Source organism: Amblyomma mixtum, chromosome 1 (assembly GCF_055824585.1).
Source record: "Amblyomma mixtum isolate Tamu chromosome 1, ASM5582458v1, whole genome shotgun sequence".
Taxonomy (NCBI): Eukaryota; Metazoa; Arthropoda; class Arachnida; order Ixodida; family Ixodidae; genus Amblyomma; species Amblyomma mixtum.
Window position 1 is genome coordinate 159,763,820 of NC_143012.1, and position 6,000 is coordinate 159,769,819.

Genomic DNA, 6,000 nt, shown 5'->3' on the forward strand with positions numbered 1-6,000 from the left:
TCTTGCAGAGAAAAAACAAAATGCTAAAGGTTCGTGGCATGCAAACAACGGGTACACAAGTGCTAGGAGCACCACTGCAATCGATTCACTTGGAGGACGCTGTCGCTGGAATGTTCGTTACTCAGTATGGAGAAGTGCCTGTAATGTAACATTATGCTCGATTAGAGATAAATGGCATCACCATTCACAGTACTCAATACAATAGGCCTGAAAATACTTTTCTTACTGTGTGAGGATGATTGACGGCATTTACTGCCTTGTGAGAGACATCTGCTCTTTCAACATAAATGGCCGAAAGGTTGCACTCGTGTGCCAAGAGTTGGTAATCTGCCAGGCAGTCTTCCGAAGTGTCACGTACATGCACCCCTGTAAGCGTGCTTCTGCGAGTCGAAATCTCTGTCTGTACTCATCTGATGATGTTGCTGTCCAGTACATGTGTATTGCTTGAAATGGAGAATGTTTATGTTTGCGATATTGCAAACAATTACAACATAGATTGAGTGAAAGAAGGATTTCAGTACCTCGGTACTGCCATCTTTAAATGGGGAATAGAGGCCTAAAAAATTTCTATTACTGGAGTCACAATTTTGAAGTCTTAAGAGAACATGTATTTTGAATGAAAATTACAAATATGCTGTTTCTATAACAACTTAAAACTTTAGAGCTGTAATTGTATTATTCAGGGTTAATTTCACTCTTGCTGCATTACATGTTGTCAGGAGAAGCCAGTGCCATGCATTTTAGCAAAATCGTTGCAGCAGAATTTCCTCAAAGCTCTTGACAAAACATTTACATAACATGCGTTCACTAGGGCTTGCTTTGCGTGAGTTTAAATGGAATATTTGAAATCGATACATACAAATACATGCTCTATGGAGGTTTAATAATTGTGATTTCATTAATATTTTTCCTAGACCTTTTTCTCCATTTAAATAGGTTTTTTTAGTTTGGTTATGTGTTGTTTAATGTCCCTATGCGACTGAGGCTAGAAAGGACACCATAGTAGAGGGCTGTGGAAGTTTCGACCAGTTACGGTTCATTAACGTGCACAGACATTGCACAGTACATGGGCCGGAAGCATTTCACCTCCACCGAAATGCGACCACTGTGGCTGGGATCAGATCCATGTCTTTAGGGTCAGCAGCTGAGGATCATAACCACAGAGCCATCGTGGCAGCCCGTTTAAATAAGTAAATAAGTGTGTTTTGGTTGAGCAGCTGGAGCTACTTCTCATGATGACGATGTTTTTCTATATCACAGGGGCATCTTGGCCAAATAGTGCCATAGCGTAAGGTGGGGCTAAGATTAATTTTCCAAGCATTTCTCCCCTCAGAAGAGCACATCACCAGACCAGATGTAGACCCTTTGCTTTTCCATCAGCAGTCAGCTTATGCTCATGCACTCATTGCCAGCAGGGATTTAGCTGCACACCTCTTGCATATAAGGGAGATGTTTAAACCACTTTTCCACTGCTGTGGTATAGGTGCCTGGCATCTTATGCCAGTCCGTACTGAATGCCACAGGGGATCGAACCATGCACCTATCACATACAAGATAGGTGCATGGGATACTCACATACTAAACCACTTGGTTACAGCTGCAGTTTAGGTACCCAGCATATTTTGCCAACTATTTTGCATACTATATCTGATGTTATCCAGTGCAAGAGACTGCACCTACCAAAGTAGTGTTTCTATTTGATGCTGTTGCTCTGTGCAAGCCGGTCACACAGGCATTACATTGCTTCAGCACACAGCTGTACAGTCAGTCCTTGCTGGTGTTATCATCATCAGCCTGACTACACCCACTGCAGGGCAAAGGCCTCCCATGTCTCTCCAATTAACCCTGTCCTTTGTCAGTTGCCAGTGTAGAATGGCAGAACACTGGCGAGCCATGGGCCAGATGGAGGGTAAAGACCTTGATGTTATAAGCTAGACCATTCACAAGCACTATCTTTGCACATGATGTACTTGATTGGCAAGGTCCATTAATAGGCAGCTGCTAGGCATAGAAGTAACCCCACCTAAAGTGATGTGCAACAGAGTCAGAACTTACTTTTAGTGCAACCCTTCACCACAGAAGAAAGCACTAAAGGTATGGCTGTGCTGCTCTTGGTGACGCAGAACTCAGAATTACCTCTTTGTGCTGTTCATATTCTGCTTGACCTTTATATTTGTCATTCATGCAAAAGGATAGCTTCGACTCAACTACTGCACTTTCTACAAGCCAGCTGTTTTTCAGTGTGTAGGCGTTGTTTTTTGCCCAGAGGTCGCATGTACATGAAGTACCATTTTGCAAGAATCCCTCTCATTCTTCATTTTGTGGCCCTGTGTCCTGCCTGTTGGCCTCCTGGCCTTTCTGCACACTCCTGACAAACCATCATTGGCCCCAACAAGTTCTTAGCAAGGACATGCTGTCATCAATTTTTTCTGTTTGTTACCTGAAAATGTGTTTAGTTTACCTCACATGTAGTTACAGCACATGTAACCAGCATTTTGTATTGTTCCTGTACTATTAGTTTGTGTTTCTGAAACATGTTTGCTTCTTTGGCTGTGTATACATATTGTCATTTCCCTATAACAATATTGTCATATGCATATTTTGTAGATTACGATTGTGGTTTTGCAGTGGTGTGATTATACCACAAAAGTTGTGGTATATTATGTTCTGCATTTCGAGTACCCCGGTACAGGAATGCATGAATGCGGCTGTGTACAGGCGCGACCATAAGTAAATGGAGCACGGTATTGCGTTCAAAGTGCATATCACGCTTTCTTTATTGGTAATGAAGAAGCATTGTTTGTCTACAAGAAAGCCCACCAACCTCCTCTACCAGCATGTGCGTACCACTGCTGGAAATTTCAATTAGGTGACTCGTGAAAAATATTTGAAAACAGTTGCGTGCTCTGTTTACTTTTGTCCGCGCCTGTACATATTTTTTGCCATTTGTAATCACCAAGCATTGTTAGTAAGTTCACCACGGTTTCTTTGTTTTTCTATGACTGTATTGTGTGCCATCACTTAGGACAACAATTGCATCTGATAGGTGAAGTATAACTATAACAAATGCAGTTTTTGCTTTCCACATGTGCATTGTGCAACTATGCAGTCAGCACAGCTGGTGCCTATGGTGGTTGGTTGGAGTAGTTTGTTGACTGTACCCATTGTAACAAAAGTATTTTGTTTACATTGAATTTTCTGCAGATGATGAGGGCTGTGTTGACTCTGACCTTACGAAATGTTTGGGTTGTCTGTGTTGTTGTAAGGCCCTGGCAATAAATAATTTCAATGCCTACTTCCTGTCCCAACATTACTAATCTAGTGCTAGAATGCAGAACTGCAAGCTGCAGCCTGCAGTGAGCAGTCATGCCTGGTGATGTAACTCACTTGGGGAAGACTGGCAACTTTTCCTGAAGATATAATAGTCATGCAGCTCCAACAATACTAGCATCAGTGTCGTTTGGTGAAGAGCATTGCATGTCAAATTATAAGCACTATTTGGAGGGCACCGATTTTACATTGAGAAGACTATTGTTACCAATTTGATGCTGTAGAGAGCATCAGTGGCAGAAAGGCGTGACAATGACAGTCCCACTGTTCATAAATTATTTGTTTTCAAGGAACGTCATCATGATCTTCAAATGTGCCAGTTATTTGGCAGCCATAAGGAATGGGCAAAGGAATATAAAAGTGGCGCCCACAGGCCCACTGTATAGTTAAACCTAGCCATTGAACGCAGCATTTTGCGAATTGTCTGTAAAAGAGCGGATTGATTCACCAAATTATATAGAATTAAACGAGCAGGCGAGCTGCAGCTAGGTCACTCTTGTAGGTGTGAGGAACAGTGTTGTGGAGCTGCTGCCCGATCGCAAGCGACTGCTGGTCGCATGCCCTTTGCTATTGCAAGTGTGAATGGGCATTAAACGCACGTTTACAGTAGGGAGTCGGAGTTCGCGCGAGTTAATTAAGCCCAGGCTTGGTCACGGAGGGGGAGCCCCGAACAAGTCCTCATGGGGAAGTCACTCGCTGACCGAATTGTTGCGGCACGACTTCATGTCGCAGAACTCGCCACCCAATCCTTGGCGTCGCGAGGTACAACGCCATGTCGACTAACAAATACATGGGTTCTTGCTCCTTCGGGAAATTACAGAGAAGGCGCGATCGACGCAACGGTCCACGCGCGCGCCCTTATATTTCTAGGCGTGTTCAAACATATATGCTCAAGGATGTACTGGGGCCTTAGGATGTGTACGCTGTTATATTTGGCGAGGTGGTTGTGTCACTATTTTCAGTGGAAGCAATGAACGAAGTCGTAAAAAAATATATTTTTTTTCATATATTTTTATGATGATCATGCAGCATGCGCGGCTAAAAACTGAAACGTGGAAACTTGATACGGGAGTCGGCTGATCATTTATACAGGGTAATGTGTGCGTAACATACATGCTGCCTTTGTGATAGCAGGACGATTACTATTTGTCCCAAGACAGATATATATGTCCCAAGACACAACCCACGACAGGTATCTGTCGCAAGACAGACCCACGACAGGTATATGTCGCAAGACAGAACCCATGAGAGGCTGTAGTGTCGCGAGACTGAACCCGCGACAGGCAACTCTGTCGAGGCACGCAGGCCCTGTCGCGCGGCACGACTCTCTCTGTCGCACGACAGCACTTGCGACAGAAACCTGTCGCGCGACAAATCCTGCGACAGGCATCTTCTGCGCACTACAAAATACAGGAATGATGACTGTCGTGCGACAGAACCCACTACAAACACCTTTGTCGCGCGAAAGAACCCACGACACGAGCCCCTGTCGCACGACACAATTCACTACAAGACTGCTTGTCGCGCGACACAAAATTGTGTCGCGCGACAGATACGCGACAGAAAATTCTGTCGTGCGTTTTGATCGGGATGGCCGCAGCAGTCGATTGCCCTCAGAGCGTACAATGCACTGTTACGCTTCCTGAGAACGACTGGTTTGAGGGGCCAATTGTGACGGTGCCCCTCGCCCTTTCTCTCTTTCTCTTCTCTATCCTATCATCCCTCTTCCCAGCGCAGGTCAGCCAATCACAAAAGTCTTGTGCTTAACATCTCTGCTTCCCTCTTCCTCTTTTCCTCTCTGTCTCTCTGCAGCCGTATTGTGATGCACTACATAACTGAAAATGCTATAGCGAAAAAAGCGCACTTCTTTTTTCAAAAATTGCAGAATATCTTATGTAGAACACCCGGTAGTGTGCTAGAGAGCGGCTGCTTCATTAGAGCAGCAGTGTGCCAGTGAATGGAATGTGATTGCACTCATCGAGGTTAGGCAAAGATGGAGGGCATATCCAATGTCAACAAGCGGGTACGTAATATGCTATCTCGATTTTCTAAAGAGGGCAGAAGTGACCGGGATTCTTCAGAAACAAAGATATTTCCGGCAATACTGAGTTATTCACCAGTATTAACACAAGTATTGCAGCTTTCGCGTTCAACCAGGGGAGGTCATATTGTTTAAATGGAATCCAAGTCTGTGCGAGCAGCAATGCTCCCGCCAGCCCACCGCAATGCCCGACCCGGGCCGCTTCGCTGTAGTTCGTATGATTTCGAAGCCACGCTGGTAGCCGGCGCGTGCCGCCTCCTCTGACGACATCGCATAATGGTAAGGAGGAGGAATTACTTGAACAGAAAATTACGAAGCGCACTTAGGGCTTCTTACGTCACTTCGATGCAAACAACTGTAATTGTTTTTCTTTAAGGTTGTCATTTAATTATTTATTTTTTCTTCCTTTTAAATGACACATTGTCTCATTAGTATACAGTCGTAATGAAATGCGCATACATGTTTAACTTTTGCTCACTAAGAAGTAACGTGGTTTCCTGCCTCACGGTCTGAAATGCCTGGGTTCAGTTGCCCGCACATTCGGAAGAGATTTTAGTTTTCATTGATACCGCGGCGACGAAATCTCGGGTTTTCGGGTCCACTGCAGCTGCTCAACAGCGACGCGCGGT